Source organism: Siphateles boraxobius, unplaced genomic scaffold (genome assembly GCF_051911475.1).
Source record: "Siphateles boraxobius isolate OS27281-9 unplaced genomic scaffold, OSU_SipBor_1 19, whole genome shotgun sequence".
Lineage (NCBI taxonomy): Eukaryota > Metazoa > Chordata > Actinopteri > Cypriniformes > Leuciscidae > Siphateles > Siphateles boraxobius.
Window position 1 is genome coordinate 10757471 of NW_027508799.1, and position 22367 is coordinate 10779837.

General features: G+C 40.2%; 2 long non-coding RNA genes across 2 annotated transcripts; both read right to left on the minus strand.

The window, feature by feature from the left end:
* Positions 1–2467: 2467 nt before the first annotated feature.
* Positions 2468–3423, minus strand: LOC143742577 (uncharacterized). Its single transcript, XR_013205492.1, has 3 exons — positions 3329–3423; positions 3012–3093; positions 2468–2536 (listed from the first exon to the last, which is right to left on the minus strand). It is a non-coding gene; the product is annotated as an uncharacterized LOC143742577 (long non-coding RNA).
* A 206-nt stretch (positions 3424–3629) lies between these two features.
* LOC143742572 (uncharacterized) lies at positions 3630–5264 on the minus strand. The gene is made up of 3 exons (XR_013205487.1): positions 5219–5264; positions 5060–5115; positions 3630–3700 (listed from the first exon to the last, which is right to left on the minus strand). It is a non-coding gene; the product is annotated as an uncharacterized LOC143742572 (long non-coding RNA).
* Between the last annotated feature and the right edge of the window lie 17103 nt (positions 5265–22367).

The window sequence follows — 22367 nt, forward strand, 5'->3', positions numbered from 1 at the left end:
GTGCTGTACAGATGACAAAACCCAAAGTTGCTGTTGAAGGAGATTATCAGCCGATCACACCAGAAAATTATGATAAAGCTCTTCTTTAATCTGCTAAATTATTGTTTTGTGAATCATTCACGAAATTGAGATGACTGACAGTGATACCCGGCCATAGCAACGAAAGAAAATTTCAAAACAGATCCATACATTTAACAAGAGTTTGTTGACCTGGCTACAAAAAATAACAGACTAACTAAATAGTATTGTTTTCAATATAAAAACAAATGAAAATGTAAAAGAACACTAAAATGAATTCAGTTTAAAACCCCATCGCACATTTCAAGGTTTAAATAAAGAGTCGGGACAGTTTATTTATTTTAAAAAAGTCGAGTTCAGCATTTCACTTTGCGATGCAAAATGAGAAATAGAGAATCTTATTCTTCCGACATTTAAAATTTGTATTGACAAATTGCAGCTTTGTTGTGTAAAATTAAAACAGTACAAAATGAAAATAGTACAAAGCAACAAATTAAGATCGGCCGTTTTTCTTTGCCTCTCTCTCGCAGACGCGCTGGATCTCTTTAGGAAGTTTCTTTTGTCTCCCTCACTGCACGCACCGGGTCTTTTTTAAAATGAAATGTTTCAGGGTAGAAACATATCATACAGCTGAAAATACTGTATATTGCAGTGCGTGTCATAAAACCAGGGTGCAATTTGTGAATTAATCAGAGGGCGGTTATTTTTACTTATTCAAATAAATCTCAAACTACAGGGGGTAGCCAAGGGGGTAATCCATCAGCCGGAAGTTGAAGCCTCGCGGGAGCTGCCATTGTAGCAGAACTTCACCTGCTGTCAGCATTCCATTGACTCCCATTCATTTTGGCGTCACTTTGACAGCGAATAACTTTACATCTGAGGCGTCCAAAGAATTCATTTGTCCATTATTTATTTCTAGATAAACACGACAATGTATAAAATGCTCCATTACTTTGTATCTTACGTTATGGCCCCGTAGAAGCCGTTTTTGGTAAAAACAGGGTATCGATTGCGTCATAACCACGCGACTTTATGTCGCACAATAGAGACATTACCGTATAGACAGGAGGAGAAGCTCGCAGGCAATCTTTTACTGTCTATGAGTCAATCGGGGGGACATAGAGGCATAAAGTCAAGGGAGAAGCCCATAGATGGAGAGTCCATAAAAACAACGGGACAAAATATTTCAACAACATTGAGGAATTAGGTGATTCACATTTGTTTTGCTACAGCTACTAGAAGATGTACAACTGTCAGACTGTCGTCACGCTCAGTTTGAGCTTGCACAGTCGCTCAGCCATCAGGCAGGAAGTGCAATAATCGGCCTCAGTCTTCTCCGTTGAAATCAATGGGGTTGCTGTGTCCATTTCTTTTACTGTCTATGGGGGTATCCTACCCAGCTAACAAAAATACTTGACTGTTACGTAACTGCAACGTAATCTGGTGACCAAACTTTTGTCGTGGCAACGTAACTAGTGATGGCGTGGCAACCGGAAAAGTGAAATTCCTGGATTCGTTGCTACGACGTAACTTTGTAACGTTGTCAATAAGTAACTGCAACGTCGTGGATCAACAGTCGCGTGTTGGTAACCATTTGGTCATTTTAGTTTTTAATTAATATAATATGGGTGGACATGCAGTGGTCTAATTTAACTTGTCCTCATTTGCCCAAAACTGTTTTAGAGACTTTTTCAACGACATATGAAAGATACAGAATTTGATTCATTCAGTTCATTTACTATAGAACAAAGCACAAACAATATGCAAACAGGTTTATAAACATTTAAATGAACAAGGTTTTCCCCAGAAGTTTGAACATCAAACTACTCCCCCCACGTCTTCATTTAGGATGAAATTAGAAAATTAATCTGACCAACCATTGGACAAGAAATGCTGATTGGGTCAACAGGGTCCAGCCATTGTTAATGATTAGATATCACTTGATTACACAGTTTACATCTGTGTAAAGAGAAAGAGAACTGAATTGGGCATTCACGTGCTGTCAGCATGGCTCTGTGTGTGCACGTGAGTCCTCTTGCGCTTGATGCCTGATTCGACTTAAAAACGCATGCAAATGATAAACTTTCAGTCTTTGATGGTTAAACTTTGCAATTAATCCGCGAATTACATGCGTTCTGAATCGTTGGGCAACTGGCCCATACGGATCACAGTTAAACTACAATCCCTATACATGACAACGCACATCCTGCGACGGACTGTCGTGATTGTGCACAATGCGATATTGATGCTAAAACGATATATCGTGCAGTCTTACTCAATATACAATATTTGGGGCATGATATTGCCCAAAAGAAATTATTTCAACTCGCCCCTCTGAATATTCCTTTATGGCATTTTGTGAAAGGTCCAGAGAACTTGCACGTTTTCTTGTCATTTTCATATTAGATTAACAGTTAATGCCAAATATAAAATGTCCATGCATTCACAAACCTTATTTGGATAAATACAATGGTAGAAAACTTGAATCAATCACATAGGAAAGCCTGTCAGTGATGTGCTGTAAAGTATAAGGAAAGACACAGATAACAGTAAAACTATTTCATAGTTGAGTCATTTAATAATAAAGAAATGTAATTATATATATTTTTAAAGATCTTGTTAATAAGTTTGCTCAATAATAACATTATTATTAGTAGTATATAAATGCTTGAAAATTTTCATATGAGAATAGAGAGTGAAAAAAACAGCTCTATCAAAAACTTTTCAATCAAGTCAAAGGAGTACCAGCTCCTTGTATGAAGATTTGCAAGACAATGTCTATAATAAATAGTGTGTGTAATTTCTTCAGTACCGTCAGCAGAACTGATAACGTCCAAGCTTATCGATACTGCGGTCTTCCTCAATTTGTCCCAGGGCCCATTTAATACCGGGTTTCGATACCCATCCCTACATATGGGTGAGTTCATATGGAATATAAGCCTGTTGTGTTCTGTCTCTTCATTTGTGATAATGACAGTTATTGTGAAACTCACCTTCTTCATCTACTGAGGGTGGATGACATCAAGATCTTGTCCTGAAGAATCACAAGGCCAAACGCTAGGGATTATATCTCATCTGATAACAAGAGCATAGCCATAACTTTAAGGACTCTAATGATATCTTTACCCCCGATATTGCATTAAGAATATAAATTGAAACACTTTAAAGGCTAAGAGTATGAGCCATGCGTAAGCTGGCCAGATATGTTAAAAATCTGTGCCTAAAGCTGTCGACCCCCGAACCACATTCAGCATTTATAAGTGAAAAGAATTTCAGTATTTATCAGTAAAAAATACATATAAATAAATACCTTTGAGTTGGACAGTTTTGTGTCTGTCTCATTGGCCAACATAATTCAAAACAGACCTAGATAAATAAAATAAAATATACCAATGACCATGATATCCTGTTATCATAATAGTTAAATTAATTATTATAACTATGACCATTAAAAACATCATATTTGTCGGCTATTATTTAGCCTACAGGCTTCTCAATCTCACTGAAAAAACCTGGGGTTAATGATTTTAAAATGTGAGACTTTTTTCAAAAGCATAGATCTTACAGACCCCAAACTTTTGAACAGTAGAGCACTGTCTGAGGTTTTGCTTACTAATCATATCGTTCATAGCCGTGGAGATTTTCTTGGACAGGGGATGCAGAAGGCCATCAACATGATGATCTACGAACATAACATGCAATTTTTCATAGAACCAACATGTTGCTAGTATGTTGAATAGGATTTACAATAGAACATAGGGTTTATTACAAGGAACCAAGCTAGAACAGAGGTGAAATGCAGAAAAGAGAAAGAATATATATATATATAAATCTTAAGATAATATATATTGTGAAATAAATGCATAATGATTATTATCATGATTAAACAATAATTAACCCTTTGTTGTGGTTTTTTTCTGTCCTTCCTGAAATCACATATTTTTAATCAATATTTGTAAGTGATGTCACTGAATAACAGTACAGTGCATTATTTTATGTTAAATAAATTAGCTTACTTCCAATCACCCATTGACAAATTACCAGCAAACAAAACTATCCAAAACTTTTATCTAGACAAAGATGTGGTTAAACCCCCAAACTTATATAAACAAGAGCTAAGTCTGTAGAGTTATAGCCTGGTCCCACCAGACTCTCGTACATTTCATTTGTACATAGAGTCTGGCACCGCTCCATTGACAAGCATTAACTTCCTTGTAGGCGGGTACTTTATTGAAGTCTAAAACTATTGGATCTGCCCAGAGACACTCTGGATCTGCCATAACCAATCGCTAATGTCTGGTCGTGACGTATGCCTAGCGTTCGCCTTAGCCAACTCATTCACCACTAACGGAGCAAGCTGGAAAATCAAACTTTTCCCGAACTCCGTGGAGAGGAGCGCCACATCATCATGGCCACCAACAAAACTAAGCAACGATTGTTCTTGTTCTGGCTTTAACTTCTTGATATTCGGCAGCGTTGCCACAACGGACCAAATGGTGTCGCTCGCATCTTTCTCTGCTGCCATTACAGAACTACAACTCAAAATAACGCACAACATCAACGTCATCATTCTCATCCACTCCCTCTGTTCGCTGATTGGCCCGGTAAAAAATTGATCGGAGAAAACCAAAGACTACAGCACAATCCCAGACCTAGTACTTAAGGAAAATGAAAATTGAGCGTAAGTACATAGGAGGGCGGAGCCAGGCTAGTAGAGTTAGCCTTAAGGCTGATTTATACTTCTGTGTCGGACCTACACCGGAGCCTCTACGCTATAGACTACGCGTTGGTTTTCATTTATACTTCTGCGTCGTTGTCCGTGTTGACGCGCAATTACACATGCAGAGGGAGCATGTGAACCCCGAGGGAGGGGTTCTAGCAGACCAATCACAGCGCTTGCGTACGCGTAGAATTGACACGTTATTACATTTTTGGAGAGGTGCACGTCAGGGTACGCCGAAGGGTACGCGCGCTACACAAAGCCTACGACGTAGCTACGTCGTGAGTTTGACGCAGAAGTATAAATTGGGCTTTAACTTACCTCTTCTGAAAACGGTTGAGATGCTAACGGACTTTTTGGAAGACACAAAACCATTTCTATAAAGTATAAATATTCAACAGAAGCGTATCAATTACACGTAAGAAAGGTGACAAGAACGTTTGTATGTATTATTTGTGTGATTTTGTTTACTAAACTTACCTAAAAGCAGTGAAAACAGCGAGAGACGCTATTTTTGCTGTTTGTCGTTTCCTCGTTTCATCTCCTCTCGCGCTCGCGCGTGCTCCTGTCTTTCAATGCGACTCGAATGTTCACGCGCCCGCACACACATAAAAACACTTCAAAGGCACGTACGCAGCATTTAAATAAACTTCTAGAATTAAACCTTATAACATAATTTTAAATATAATTAATATTAAATCTTGAATTTAAAACTTCTTGTGTAGTTCTATGACCCATTCACGTGCAAAATGCCACCCCTGCACGTGATAGTGGGACAAAGTGGCACTTAGTTTAAGAATTTAACACAAGTTTACACAACCTCTTTATTTTATTTGAAAATATTTTTATACCATCTCTTTGCTTTTGATTTTATTTTTAATATAAAAAAGCAATTGAAACAAATAAAATATTTCATAGAAATGCAGTCTGATAAGATGGTAATGAAATTACGTGCCCGTGATGTTGCAGTTTCGTTGCCAGTAAGTCATGAAATTACAAAGTTATTACGAATAGAGTACGTATCTGGAACGTTGTTGGTTATCTTATAACCTTAGGAGGATGTACTGATGACGTTGTGAGTTGGTAATATGATGGTAATGAAATTACAAGCATGCAACGTTGTAGTTACGTTGCCAATTAGTAAAGTCATGACGTGACCAAAAAGTACGAATACATTACGTAACTGTTACGTCGTGTGTTAGCTGGGTACACTCTTAAAAGAGATTGAACCTTTGGGGTTCAAAAAAGAACTTTAAAGTGCAAATATTATGAACTTCTAACTATAAAAAAAGTTCAAAGTTGAACCTATAGGTTCTATAATGATCCACTGATTATTTGGCACATGTTGTCAGTTCATTTTAGAACCTTTGTTGTGGCAGAAGAGTTCATATAAGAACATGGCCTGGACTGTAAAAAAAAAAAAAAAGATTATTTTGTTATTAGGCCCTTGCTTTGCTATTGCCCCTGAATATACAAGAATGGAACTTTTACATTTGTACACATTCAAAGCACTCAATAGATCATTAAAGATGCTCAATAATTGTTGTTCACCTGTTAGTTGCACAACTATAAGCAAAACTACAGCCCTGAAACACTGCTTTCAGTTTGATAAATGCAACATTTTTTTTTTATAGAGAAGTCAATAAATTATAATTCAGTAAATATTAATTAAAAGAATGTCTGTAAATTGCAAAGTGAACGACAAACCTTTGCTCTTATTTTTATTTATTACATAGTTTTATTTTATTTATTTATTTTTTGATAAAGATATAGGTCTAGTCTATTGAAACGCCAGGCTATTACGTAATTTCTCTTGGATTCTTCTAGCAAAAATTATATCCAAGAAGTAATAATAATATCAATAATCATAATTATTATTTTATTTGTTATTATGCATAACAATAATACTGTTCTGATTAGCCTACCATTTTTTCATAGATGTTGAGGGCATAGCGTCTCCATCAGCTTTCTCCTCCTGTGCATCAATCTCCACTTCTCTGCTCTTTTTTAATGGGGTTTTAGGTTTCAGGTGTCTCGAACCAATTCAAGAAAACATCCAGGAACTAACTGCCTTGTCTGGGCAAAAAGATTCAACCTCTTCCCCGTTTATGGAGAGTTGCATGAGATCATTCAGTGTTTCAGACTGTAGAGAAGTACGATATGATGTTTTCACTCGGTACATGCAGGAAAATCCTCTCACAGATGGCTGTCGATGGACTTAGTGTCAGCATTAATTTCACCAACAACAAGATATGAGAGAGGTGTTCTGGATTCTCAGTGAGGAGATCTTTGTACAAGCAATTTTGCTTGATACCATGCTTGATTCAAAGCAGCTTTACAGTTATGTCACCGGTGCGGGCACGGATGACCAGCCGCCCCTGACTTGCACACCACCGTGAGGAGCCGACACCACGGGCACGCAACAGATAAATGACGAGACCAGAGGTAATTTCAAAGGAATAACAATCTTTATTGAACACAATATATCAATGAGCATTGACGTAATAGACCTCCGTGTCTTCCAGGTCTTCTTCAGCTACGGGTAGATACTGATTACTTGTCACAGTTTCGCCCTGACGGCGACTTCACCCATAATACGGCTCCCTTCAGGACTCAGACGGTAAGTAGGAAGGTAAGGATTCTTCTCAGTACAGAATACTTTCGTCGGTGTACAATAGTGAAGCAGTGATTTAAAAGCTTACTTCACCAGCGATGCTGCAGACTTCCAAACTCAGACGGTAAGTAGAAAGGTAAGGATCCTTCTCAGTACAGGACACTTTCGTTGGTGCACAATAGTGAGACAGTGGTTTTTGCGAGCTTGCCGCACCAGCGATGCTGCACTCTTCCAGACTCAGATCCACCAGCAATGCTGCATACTTCCAGACTCAGACGTTAAGTAGAAAGGTAGGAATTCTTCTCAGTACAGAATACTTTCGTCGGTGCACAATAGTGAAACAGTGATTTAAAAGCTTACTTCACCAGCGATGCTGCATACTTCCAGGCTCAGACGATAAGTAGAAAAGTAAGGATTCTTCTCAGTACAGAATACTTTCGTCGGTGCACAATAGTGAAACAGTGGTTTAAAAGCTTACTTCACCAGCGATGCTGCATACTTCCAGCCTCAGACGGTAAGTAGAAAAGTAAGGATTCTTCTCAGTACAGAATACTTTCGTCGGTACACAATAGTGAAACAGTGGTTTAAAAGCTTACTTCACCAGCGATGCTGCATACTTCCAGACGGTAAGTAGAAAGGTAAGGATTCTTCTCAGTACAGAATACTTTCGTTGGTGCACAATAGTGAAACAGTGGTTTAAAAGCTTACTTCACCAGCGATGCGGCACACTTACAGACTCAGATTCACCAGCGATGCTGCATACTTCCAGACTCAGATGGTAAGTAGAAAGGTAAGGATTCTTCTCAGTACAGAATACTTTCGTCCACTCAGCTGTATCACTCTAGACTTCTGGTAGAGAGCAGATATAATGACTGGCCACACTCATGTAAGCAGGGGTTGGGCCACTTCTCAGCAAAAACACATCACACTCGTGTTCACTTCAAACCCACAGCAATGAATCAATGTATATAAATAAGGCAAAAGCACTGCAATTCACTCACACGATAGGGCTGATCAGAGGCTTCAATCCATTCGTTACACTCTCGGGGGAGATATTTACTCTTCAGTTCCTCCTCAGCACACTCTGAAACACATAGCTTCTCCAACAGTCGGATTTACATTCACTGCATCCTCCTTGAGCTTTTCGAATATTCGTAAGATGAAACCAATTCACTTATCTTTCTCTCTCTCTCTCTTCGCAGCGCAGATTCAATTGAGAACTCCCACAGACGAACTCCAATCCAGCAGACTTCAATGGGCAGCTTCCACACCCAGGCAACTTCCCAGAATAAGCTTGTGTTCACCACTGCTCCGAGAAACCCAGAACCACAGAACAGCACGAGACCAGCACGGGACCAACAACAGACCAACCTCACACGACGCTCTCCCAATAGCCCTTTTATCTATGGCTTATGAAGCAAACAGCTTGTGTAAACGCCGCTCCTCTCTCTCTCTCGCACCTGTAGTGCATTAGCGCTAATCAGACCGGGCATGATTCTGCCACACCCGGAACCGGAGTGGGATGTATAGCACACAAAACGTTCCCTCGGGAAACTCGTGACTCATCAAGGGGGTTCCGCTCGCTAAGCGTTTTTGTCACCTGTGACAGTTACACACAAACTAAAGCATTCGTTTGAAAGTGGAGCTTTAATTTATATTGATCATGTGTACAGACATGGAGATTCATGAGAAATTGTGCTGCGAGTAAATCAGCATGATCAAAAACTTGCGCGGTCATATTTTGCTTTAGGTCGGCGGTTGCGGCCGGCGTGAATGCTTCTTATCAGTGCAAAAGAGACTCAAATATAACTCCGTCGATTTTTGTCATACAGGTAAGTGTTATACAGCATTTAAAACTGTTCTTCTTTTATTTGTGATAATAATAATAATAAAAACAAAATGTTGTGTTTTTCATAAAATAAAGAAAATAAACATGGTGCGCGTTCTACCGTCTCACTTTAGTTCATTCTGAAACGCAACAAAAAATTATCTTTCACATGTCTCAACTCTAGTCTACCCTAACTCAGCAAATGCTTTCCACACTGGCATGAGACATGTATTTATTTTTAAATGATGTAAAAAAAAAAAAAAATATTCTATGTTTAAGTAATCCGTATGAAAGCAACCAGAGGTACAGTTTCTCAATGTGACCACAACCACGCACCCACGAGCTGTTCAAAAGCAAAATATCCTTGTGAAGAAACCTTGTGCTTTTTATCGAGTTTGGAAGACAATAACTTGTCAATAATGTGAATAAAATGAGGAATTTGGTGCGGGGCTTGGGCTATGGGGAGGGGCTTATTGAGGGGCATGGTTTGGTGTGGGAAAAAATACAAACACAAAATCCTTGCATTAGCAGGGATTATAGTTATATATACTTTAGGAAGTTATATATAACAGGAATATATACTTAATAGTGTATTAAGTATATATTGATTGTCAAAGTATTTGGTATCTGTACAGAATTTCTTGGGAGATTTACATTACATTTAATTTTCACAAACATTTTACAGAAATAGGATTAACATGTGATTAACATGTTCACAGATTAACATGTGCTCTATTGTAAGTGCTGGTGGCTGATTTTGCAGCCTTAATCATTGATTTGGATGGCTCCCACTTGAAGCATGGCTCCAAGTCTGCCATCTTGATTGTCATTAGAGATGACAGTGTTCCCTCCAGGGCCAGGCTGTTTCTAGTTTTTGTTTTGCTTAATCCCACCAGAGAAAATACACGCTCTGCATCAGCATTGGAGTGTGGCAGGACTAACACCAATTTAGCAATGGTGGAGAGTCTCTCAAAACTGCCCACCCCTGTCACCTGTAAAATATGGACAACATGGTTATGTTACACCTTTAATAAATTCAGAAAGTCACTGAACATGGGTTTTTAAAGTAGACAAAATAAGGTTTCTAATCTTGTGTTTTAAACTTGCCATATTGGCCCAGAAGCCCTCAATGTCTGGGTCTGCTTCCAATCTAGGCAAAGGCATAGTCTGATAGTCTAGGAACTCTTCCCCCAGTGCATCATGTTCCTGTGGGCTGTGATAAGGGAGAAGATGGACATACCTTTTTTGAAGAGAAAGAAGTGTAGAGTTAGAAAATTGCACACACTGAATATAAGATATACTTTGGTTCAAAATGTAATGTGAAAATGAGTAGTTGTTTAGAACAGGGCAAGTTTGTATTCATTGTTAATATCTCGAAAAAATCTTCTATCTGGAAGAAATGAATCTATACATTTTACCTCTCCACAAAGTAAAGGGCATCCTCCACCCCATATTTTGCATATTTTGATGGGCTGTGATGTCCCCAGCATCAAGTAGATGGTTGAGCCTTGCCCTGGTGGTGAAGCCGACACTCAGTTTGTTCCCTATTAGAAATGCAAAAACATAATAAAAAACACCTACATACACACCTTTACTTGAGCTTCATCTTAGTCGTTTTTAGTCATTATAGTTCTAAAAGAAAATATATTACATATAGTCTAGATATCGACGTATCGACTGACAGAGGTTTCACGCCAGGGAGCCAGTCATCTTCGAGTACTACTTCGAGTGCATCCACTTCGGTATTTATACACGCGTAGTGGGGGTGGAGTGTGTGATGCAAATCATGCACGGCAATTCCATTGGGTCGTTTTCAATAGTACTCGAAGATGACTGGCTCCCTGGCGTGATCCCATCAACTACGTCGAACGTGATCGACTGAAATGGAGTTGTTGGAGATTTATCTTTTTCTTTGTGTAAATGAGTCTACAATTAATGACTTTATTGTATTTAATTATTGTACATAGAAAAAAAGAAAAGAAAGTGTGTTCAGACTTTTTACTGTTAATATACATTCTTAATGTTATGGTACATTAAATTACAATTACCAGGCAGATGGTTTTCCTTATCCACATATTGGATGGCCTCAGGCTTGTGATGGGACTGTAGTACTGTGGGCAAGATGAACTTAGAGCAGAGCTTGCGGATGAATTTAATCATCTGAAATATATATTCAAGAAAGAATTATCTCACCCAAATATTACATTAGTGCAAACTGAAAGGCAAAATACTGGCTTCCATCCCTTCAAGATATACCTCATCTTGCAATAAAAATATAGATGGATTTTCTCTCTGGAGGAGGAGATTCAGAGAGGTGAAGATTGGTATGGTGGCCTGGTAGAAGAGGAGGTACACTTCAGTCATGGGATCTGAAAAGGCTCCCCGTAGCCTCTTCAATCTTGGTTGATTCTCTTCTAAAAAGTGTGAGAAAATAAAGATACAGTACAACTCACACACATATTGTTAATGTCAAGAGAGCATATTAGACCACATATTTGGATATTTGTCTTACCCGTTGATTTAAAATAGCTGGCAAGTGGCTCGCATAATCTGAGATTGTGTAATATGACACGGGCAGCCATGTACATAAACACTAGTGTTTTTCTGTAAAATTCTTGATGCTGTTGAATTTCGCTGTCCAATGTTTACAGCTGCATTGTCCACAGAGAGGCCAACACAGTTGCACATGAAATACAATTTTCTTGTAATTGTCCATCAATCTTTTGGAAGATAAGCTCTGCTGTGCCACATCTCGTCCGACTTGTTGTGCACATATCAAGGAACCGATGGCCTACCTTGTTCACATCAAACACACGCACAGTAAGGGGGTTCATCTTTTCTCTTCCTGCATTGACAAAATAATTTGCTCATTATCTTAGGGAAAACCAAACAAACATAGTAAAAGCAGCTCACATTCTTCAAAAATATGGCAATAACTCAGTGGATACCATGATGTAAATGCATTTCTTTCCTACCTGTGTCATTTGAGCCATCTGTAATGAGGGTTTATGGATTCTCTCTCATCAGCATTACCAGTGCGATTTATTATACAGGCGGTCTTGGTTCTTGCACATTTGTACTCCTGTGCGGTTGCAGAATCTTTGAAACACTCTTTCATGAGTGGCCCAAGATGATCTGTGACAGCCAGTGGTATGTTATGGTGTGCAAGCATCACAGCAATTTTTTAATCCTGCCCTCGTTGTCTGTTACATCAATACAGTTGCATTGATGTCAAGTAGAATTCAATAGACACATGCCATATAAAAATCCAAAACTCTTTAGGAAATAAGATTATGTAAACAGTCATCATTACCCTCCACAAGATAAACATAACAGCACTGTGCATTACAAACCTTTATTTCTTGAGCAGTCATTGCCCCGACAGAAGGAAGTGGCACTGAGTACTGCTGAATTCCACAGCTGGATTGCAGTGCCTTCTGTTTTTCCTGATGGCCTTTGCTGTCTATGTGCCTAGTAACATCTGCTATTCCCTGGTGACAGCAAGCATTTTCTATCCTACATACAGAGCACCAATAATGTGTACTTAGTGTCCCCTTTGTTATGAAGGGCCATTTTTCTGACCATTCATTTTTAAAGGAGCATCGATAGGACGTAGCTCCGCTCTGGGCTTTAATCTTTTGGCCTGGTCTCTCTTGTTTATCTGAGGGCTCAACTGTCTCCTGCTCTAAAATCTCAGATAGACTTTCATGTTCCTCCTGTGTCTTTTCCTGCTGCTTCTCAGGGTCACAGGACTTCTTGGAGGGCTGATAAGCTGCCCACATTGATACAAGCGTTCTTTTCTTACCTGTCCCTGACACTTTAGATAACATCCTATAACAGAAAATTCTAATTTATCCATACTGACACCACCACCAGTAAAATATCTGGACATGATTGATGAGTTGTGATTAATAAAATCATTTTATTATGGGATGTCGTTGACTTGACACTGTTCTTAGAAAACAATAATTAACATTAACTACTAGGCATGTACAGATATTTGTCATCTGGAAATGCTTTTGTACAGTTTTTTATGATAAAGTTATGTAAAATAACTGCTCAGTGCTGCAAAACAAACAACTCTACTAATGCTAACTTAATTCTATATAAACTATATAACAGCATAGGCCTATTAGTTACTAGCCTAAACTGGATGGAGACAAGGAGCGCCCTGTAACTCACTGACCTGCCTGCGTTCACAATTCACACGGTGCAGATGGGAGGGAGAACGATTGACTACACAGTTTATGGGAATAAATTGTGTATTTCCCTCACAATTGTCACAAAAAACTCACACACTGTCTGTCTGGTCTCTCTGCGCGTTGCTTTGCGAGATCATGCGGTGCGATTTTTTTTTCCCCTCACTGCTGCACGAGTGTCTGCGTGAGAATATGGGGGTGTGGCGTGAGAGCGTGACAATTGGGTCAACTGCGTGAGTCTCACGCTGAAAGCGTGAGAGTTGGCAGCCCTGCTAAAGTGCTGGAAAAGAAAGAGTTAAAAGTTTCTGTCGCAATATCGAGTTCTTCTAAGCTATCTGTGATGCTGAGATGATGAAACTGATCAGGAAGATTATTAATAAAGCATTCTTTTGTGGCAGAAGTGATAGGTCTAACATATTTGTAACACGGAGTCGGCTTTGCAGCCTTGGTTAAATGAAGTTTACACGAGACTAGATAATGATCTGAGATGTCATCGCTCTGCTGCAGAATTTCAACAGCATCAACATTGATTCCATGTGATAATATTAGATCTAGAGTATGATTACGACAATGAGTAGGTCCTGACACGTGTTGTCTAACTCCAATAGAGTTAAGAATGTCTTTAAAAGCCAATCCCAATGCATCTTTTTTATTATCTACATGTATATTAAAATCACCAACACTTAGGACTTTATCTGCAGCCAGTACTAACTCTGATAGAAAGTCAGCAAATTCTTTGATAAAGTCTGTATGGTGGCCTGTATACAGTAGCCAGCACAAATCTCAAACGTGATTTATCATTTACACTAGATATTGTTACATTAAGCACCAACACTTCAAAATAATTATATTTGAAACGTCTCGGTTACATATGGTAACCCTCGTTCCCTGAAGGAGGGAACGGAGACGTAGGTCGTGACCGACCAATAGGAATCTCATTAGAGAGGCAATCTACTTCGAGTGAAACTAATATAAAGCCAATACACAATGGCGTGCAATCATTTGCATCAGCTGCGCGCCCTCGTTAGCGCGGGTATAAACAAGCAGCTGGTGGATTGTACTTCAGTTTTCGCTGAGGAGCCAACCTGCTAAGCTGGCCGTCCCGGCGGGAGACAGCAGATGTGGCGACGGGACCTACGTCTCCGTTCCCTCCTTCAGGGAACGAGGGTTACCATATGTAACCGAGACGTTCCCTATCAGTCGGTCACTACAATGTAGGTTTTGACCTACCAATAGGAATCCCTACCAAAGCGCCACAGCTGCTGAACCCCATCCAGGGCCCTGAGCAAGCCTTCTACTCCTTCTTGCCTGGCAGGACGATAGGAGGCGGCTTACACAGAGTGTACCCGACACTGTTGTTCCGTGACAACCCATACAGTGAGACATTGGATAACACTGGGAAAGCGTGCCCTCTCCGTTTATGGAAGGAGAACACTGCGGAAGCCACTTCTTCAAAGAGTTATGTGGAAAATACGTATGGACTAACCCGAGGTTGTACTGCATATGAAATAATGGGTGACTTAGCCCAAGGGCAAGACACGGGCTTCCGATAGGAGTATCCGTGGAAAATATACACATATGAGATCCCCGTAGGGTCACACATATGGAACCCAAGTCTCAAGAATTCAGCGGATTAAGGCCTGGCACTGGACGCTCCGCCATGTCCGGGCCGAGGGGTTTTGGAGGACTCGACAGGTTTTTCACTCTGGAGCAATAAGGGTGAACGGTAGCGTGCAGCAAGCCGACAGAGCCGGGCCTCTCGGTGCTTCTACCCGTTTAGGATGAGAACACGGGAGGAGACTGGCTCTACACGTAGGCTATAAAATCTAGCGAACGTGTTAGGTGTCGCCCAGCCCGCAGCTCTACAGATATCTGTTAGCGAGGTGCCACGAGCCAGTGCCCAGGAGGATGCAACACCTCTCGCAGAGTGTGCATGCAACCTGAGTGGGCAGGGCACGCCTTGAGCTTGGTAAGCCAAGGCGATGGCATGCACTATCCAGTGGGCCATCCTCTGCTTGGAGACAGCCTTTCCCTTCTGCTGGCCTCCGTAACAGACAAAGAGCTGGTCTGAGGTCCTGAGACTTTGAGTTCTGTCCACGTACAAACGCAGGGCGCAACGGGACAGAGCAAAGTCAGGGCTGGGTCTGCCTCCTCCAAAGGCAGCGCTTGCAGGCTCACTACCTGGTCCCTGAAGAGAGTGGTAGGAACCTTGGGCACATAGCCAGGTCGGGGTCTTAATACCACATGGCTGTCACCTGGCCCGTACTCTAGGCACGATTCGTCAACCGAAAATGCGTGCAGGTCTCCTACCCTCTTGATAGAGGCCAATGCAATCAGTAGCAAAGTCTTCATGGAGAGAAGCTTTAAGTCTACTGATTGCAAAGGCTCAAAGGGAGCATCCTGAAGTGCTCGAAGCACCAGGGAAAGGTCTCAAGAGGGTATAGCGGGGGGTCGAGGAGGATTTAATCGTCTCGCTTCCCTAAGAAACCTGACGACCAGGTCGTGCTTCCCAACTGTTCTGCCATCTATGTGGTCATGATATGCTGAAATAGCTGCAGCAACTTTCACCAGGGTGGAGGGAGACAGCCTTCGCTCCAACCCTTGCTGCAAGAAGGAAAGTGCGGACCCTATCGAACATCTTTGGGGGTCTTCTCGGCGAGAAGAATACCAATCGATGAACAGGTTCCACTTCAGGTCGTAAACACGTCTCGTGGACGGCGCCCGTGCTGAAGTGATGGTGTTAAGTACCTCTGAGAGTAAGTCACCTAGAACCTCCGCGTCCCGTCCAGGGACCAGACATGGAGTTTCCAGAGGTCTGGACGCGGGTGCCATAGGGTGCCCCGTCTCTGAGTCAGAAGATCCTTCCTCAGAGGAATGGCCTGTCACAAGGAGCATGAGTTCTGGGAACCACGTCCGGGTGGGCCAGTAAGGTGCCACCAGAAGGACCTGCTCCTCGTCCTCCCTGACTTTGCACAGTGTCTGCGCAAGTAGGGAAATGCATATCTGCGGAGGCCCCGGGGCCAGCTGTGTGCCAGTGCATCCGTGCCGAGTGTTCCCTTGGTCAGGGAGTAAAACAGATGGCAGTGGGAGGTCTCTGAGGAGGCAAACAGGTCTACCTGAGCCTCCCCGAACTCTCTCCAGATCAGCTGAACTGCCTGGGGGTGGAGTCGCCATTCTCCCGGAAGCATAGCTCGTGATAGCTCGTCGGCCACACTGTTGAGTTCGCCAGGGACATACATGGCTCGAAGCGACCTCAGATGCTTCTGACTCCAGAGGAGGGGATGGCGGGCGAGTTGCGACATGGGACGGGAGCGTAGACCACCTTGTCGGTTGATGTTCGCAACGGTCGCAGTGTTGTCCGTAGGGACCAGCACGTCCCTGCCCTGTAGCCGTCTTTTCAAGCAGGTCAAGGCGAGATGTACTGCTAGCAACTCGAGGCAGTTGATGTGCCAATGCAGTTGAGGGTCCGTCCACACCCCTGACACTGCATGCTACGTCGCACAAAGCGCGAGGTCCACTGCGGCACAAAGTTCTTGATGAACTTGTGGATCATGACCACCCTCATGCAGGTCTTTCAGTGCCTTGGCCTGATGGAGTATAGACTTAGTATAGACGAGTATAGACTTAGTATAGACTACTCAGAATTACTATTTCAAACAACTAAGTAGTGCCATGTGAACTTTGCTTTGTGTGTACACTAAACACATTTATTTAAGTTGGGCTAACTAATGTGACAATTCCTGCAACTTAGAATTTCTTGTTTTTAGTTACTTGAAGAGTGATTTTGATTTACTTAAAAGACCAAGTAACTGTTACTTCTGAAAATTAAGTACTTCAAACATTTATTTTACCTTTTTCCATTTACAGTAATCATTTGCCATTGAGATTGTTATTCTTCAGAATAACAATCTCAAACACCAAATGCTCACCTATATGTTAACTCTGTTCTGCGAACTCACTATACACTTGTCACATAAATGTACCAGAGATATTATATATAAAGTATAATAAAATAGAAATATTTAACACACAACCACATTATAGTTGAAACAGGTTTATTCTTTGAACCTTAACCATTGGTATTTAGTTTCCAATGTTAAAATCAAAGTCTTAAAACCTTTTGAATCTGGTATAAAGTATGCATTACCTTGACATTTGTAATTTTATTCTGATTGTATTTTATCATCTTATTAGTACAGATAAACCTTGCTATTTCAAATCAATCAAATTTTGGCGCAGGATTTCACGATTTTGACTTCTTGACTTGGCTGATAAGTAATTGAAACTTTTTTTAACCGTATTATTTATAGGAGTATGAATTTTTGACAAATATACTTGATTTTATGAGTGTATCCGGTACAGAGATGTTTACTGGGAAAACAGTTGAATCTGTACTTTACACAGCTGATATAGATACCAATTGGTTTTGAAGAGATTGAAATGTTATTCATTACTATAAGTGATCAGTACCACTTGAAGACAAAAATCAGACTAAAATGATCAATGTCAAGGTATTAGCGCCAACCCCAGAATATGTCTTCTCACAGAACCAGCAACACTTATTACACTGTACTTTTGAAGAATGTTTTTATTTTTATATTTTATGGCAGAATGAAAGCAACACCAAGGGGTGTGAACAACAGACTCTGTTGGACTGAATGTTTGTCTATCTGCACATACACATTGGTACCAAAATTGTTCTTCAATAATCTTCCAGTAATATACAGTACATAAAATTGTAATTTGTGGAAAAACAATTTCAACTCTGACCTTTTATTACAATCCTGAACAACTGCTTTACTTTTGTAATAAACAATCCTGAACAACTGCTTTACTTTTGTAATAACAATAAAGTTTAAAGACCAAACTTGGTAAAGAATCAACTGCTGACAAGTTAGTGTTCAAAAATGACAGAGTCATAACAATGGCAACAGATCTCACACATGTATGAATGACCTGCAGCCTCTAAATGTAACTTGCCGATGAACCCAGTAGCTGATATAAAACAATATGAAAGGAGTGCCTTAATTTAGTTAAAGGAACACGTCGACTTTTGGGACTTTAGCTTATTCACCTTACCTCCCAGAGTTAGATAAGTCCACACATACCCTTTTCATCTCCGTGCGTCCCGTATCTCTGTCTGACGCACCCACCGCTAGCCTAGCTTAGCACAAAGACTGGAAGTAAATGGCTTCAGCTAGCATACTGCTCCCAATAAGTGACAAAATAACGCCAACATTTTCCTATTTATATGTTGTGATTTGTATAGTCACAGTGTGTACAAATAACAAGGTCATATGAGACACAGGCATCTTTTAATCGTATACATATTGGGAACTATATTCTCAGAAGGCGAAGCACTACTTGGGTGGAGTGATTAGCGCAACACTCCGAGCGAACTCTCTGCTCCTCACCACAGGGCGTCTCAGGCGCTGTGAGCAAATCACTCCGCCCCAAGTAGCAGTGCTTCGCCTTCTGAGAATATATTTCCCCAGTATGTTTACGGTTAAAAGATATCCGTGTCTCATATGTCCTTGTTATTTGTACACTGTGACTATACAAATCACAACATATAAATAGGAAAATCTTGGCGTTATTTTGTCACTTATTGGGAGCAGTATGCTAGCTGAAGGTGCGTCAGACAGAGTTACGGGACGCACGGAGATGAAAAAGGTATGTATGGACTTATCTAACTCTGGGAGATATGGTGAATAAGCTAAAGTCCCAAAAAGTCGGCGTGTTCCTTTAACAATTAAAAGCAATTGGAGCCACTTTCATAAACAAATGAGATTGAATGCCAAATGTCACTCTTGAAATGTACCATTTTAACTCAACAGGAGATTTTTAAGACTTTGATACAACCAAAGAAAAATAACATTACAACAGGTAAATGTTTATAGACATTATCAATTGTCATCAAGTCATCTGTCCTGCCAAAACTTCCCTCCAGCCTATTTTTATTTAAGTTTTCACTTTACACCCAGCTTAATAACATTAATAAAATTAAGCTCTGATGTCTGTCCTAATATACAATTTATTCAGATGTTATTGCTGTTACAGCTAGTGTATGTGAGGGAGAGAAATGGTCTACCTCTTGTGCAAAACCCACAATTGCAGCATGACAAGTGGGGTGTTGTGTTGTTGTTGTTTTTTTATCTCTACTGAATCTTAAATATGCAAAAGCTGTATTTCTATCATTTCACAGGAGCTAGGTTGGTTGCATCACCCTGCTGGCATACACTGAACTGTCACAGCATGCAGCCCATCTTTGTTCTGAACTCACAGTGATATACAGTATGTGCTCGTTTAAGATGTGAGAACTTACAAAGGAGGTGTTGTAGAATTTACTACCTGCGTGAAGTTGGCCCCCCACCCAACGCAAAACGTCGTCAAACTATACTCAATCGTTTGTGCTCCGTTTGTGCTGGTTTGTGCTGTAAAAAGTTTTGTTTGTGCTGTTCCGTTTTTTTAGATATTAAAAGAATATTTTTAGGTCATTCTTAGGTCACTCAGCCCCCCCACATGCTCCAAATTCACCCAAAATAGGCTCGTTCGTTTGTGCTTCGTTTGTGCTGGTTTGTGCCGGTACAATTTTCGTTTGTGCGGTTACAATTTTCGTTTGTGCTGCGTTGGGTTTTAAAATATCGGAAAATTGAATTATAGACGATGACGTCACCAGCCCCCCCACATGCTCCAAATTCACCCAAAATAGACGCAATCGTTTGTGCTCCGTTTGTGCTGTAAAAAGTTTCGTTTCAGCTGCTTCAGTTTTTTAGATATTAAAATAATATTAGGTGGTCATTTTGAGGTCACTCAGCCCCCCACATGCTCCAAATTCACCCAAAATAGTCTCGTTCGTTTGTGCTTCGTTTGTGCTGGTTTGTGCCGGTAAAATTTTCGTTTGTGCTGTGTCGGGTTTTAAAATATCAGAAATTGAATTATAGATGATGACGTCAACAGCCCCCCACATGCTCCAAATTCACCCAAAATAGTCTCATTCGTTTGTGCTCCGTTTGTGCTGGTTTGTGCTATAAAAGGTTTTGTTTGAGCTGCTTCAGTTTTTTAGATATTAAAATAATATTAGGTGGTCATTTTGAGGTCACTCAGCCCCCCACATGCTCCAAATTCACCCAAAATAGTCTCGTTCGTTTGTGCTTCGTTTATGCTGGTTTGTGCCGGTAAAATTTTCGTTGTGCTGTGTTGGGTTTTAAAATATTAGACATTCAATTATTGTTGATGATGTCACCAGCCCCCCACATGCTCCAAATTCACCCAAAATAGTCTCGTTCATTTGTGCTCCGTTTGTGCTGGTTTGTGCTGTAAAAGGTTTCGTTTGAGCTGCTTCAGTTTTTTAGATATTAAAATAATATTAGGTGGTCATTCTGAGGTCACTAAGCCCCCAAGAGGCCAAGAGAACAGCGAAACTATCCTCGAGGTGAGCACACTTTTAAAGTAGAATTGACGAAGACGTTCTGTCATTACATAATTTGTTCAATAAACAATTATCTTCCCTTCAGTCTCTTCTGATTGTATTTTATTTTTACGAGTCTCATCTGCTACACTTCACTGCCACCACTAGGGGCAAGTGACACTTCTGTTCAAGAATGCTCTTGTATAATATGCTGTAGAGTTGGTGGAGAAAAGGTTGATATAAATCAAACTACAAAAGTCGTTACTAATCCAAATTTCTGGCCAGTGTAAGTATACATTGTTTTAAAACTGTCAGTTACAATATTAGTAGCTTCAAGAATAATTGTACAACATTCAAGAGAGCTTGTTACTTGTTATTGAACAGAAACCCCATTAATAACACTTATGTTACTAATTTAGCTATGAAATGCTGATTACAGTTGCAGAAATTTGCCTTTTAGTATTAAAAAACGACCATGGGTCACATGTGCAACTGTATTTAACATTTCATAGCTAAATTAGTGATATTAGTGTTGGCAATGAGTTTTCGGTTCAATACTGACAATCTAGGTGTCAACATTACCATATTGCTCCTAATATAAGATATATTATCCATCTACATTATCCTTACTATATTATATTATCCTATTATTCTTATATTCAGACCAATACAGTAATATATTAAAACAAATTTATGCTGTACATGATATTTTTTGGAGTCAGGATAATTGAGGGTAAATATGTTGTGCTTATGCCAGATGCCCAAGAAACCAGCAGTCGACAGGGATTCCATTTTCACAGTCCTGTGCTCATCAAAAGAGGCCATAGTGCAAAATGGCAACATAGCTACTCCTAATCAGAGCATCTGGACAGAGCTTAGTAAACAGCTAGACAACAAGATCACTGCAAAGGCACTATACACTTTTGTTAAATTAAACAGACACAATATCTGGACTGCTTTAGGGTTTACTCATGAAAGTGATCATGAAACAAGTGGCAGTAGTGATGACACTGATTTTGAGCTAGGGTCCCTTTCCTCCAGTCCAAAAGATTGCTGCACTTTTGATTTTGAAGTTCCATTTCAGAAATGGATTGAATTTATGCCTTGTTGTGAACTTTTTCTTCTCAAGTGTAGAAAAGATAGAGTTGCAGACCAGGAGATTGTTGAGGTATAAGTTATTTATTTCGTTGCTGTAGTCATCTCAATCAAGTCTGACTTCTTGAGTCAAACATTGTAATATATATATATACATTATAAGAGGGAGGGATTACATTGTGATGGTGGAAACTCGTATACCAGTTTAGGAACCTGTATTAAAAGAGAGAGGGAAAAACTTATTCAAACCCTGCGACTCCAGAACAGGAGTGACAGGACTCTCTCTTGCTAAGACAAAAGCTCGCGAGAGTCTCCAAGAGTTTCATTAACATGTTTCATTTAACTTACAATAGAAAGAAAACCCGTCTGACAGCTGTATATAGAGACACAGAATAAGACAGGAGTTTCGTGCTCCACAGCTGAATGCTAAATTCAAGTTACAGAACTTTCTCAGTTTATATATGAAACTAAATTACACATTT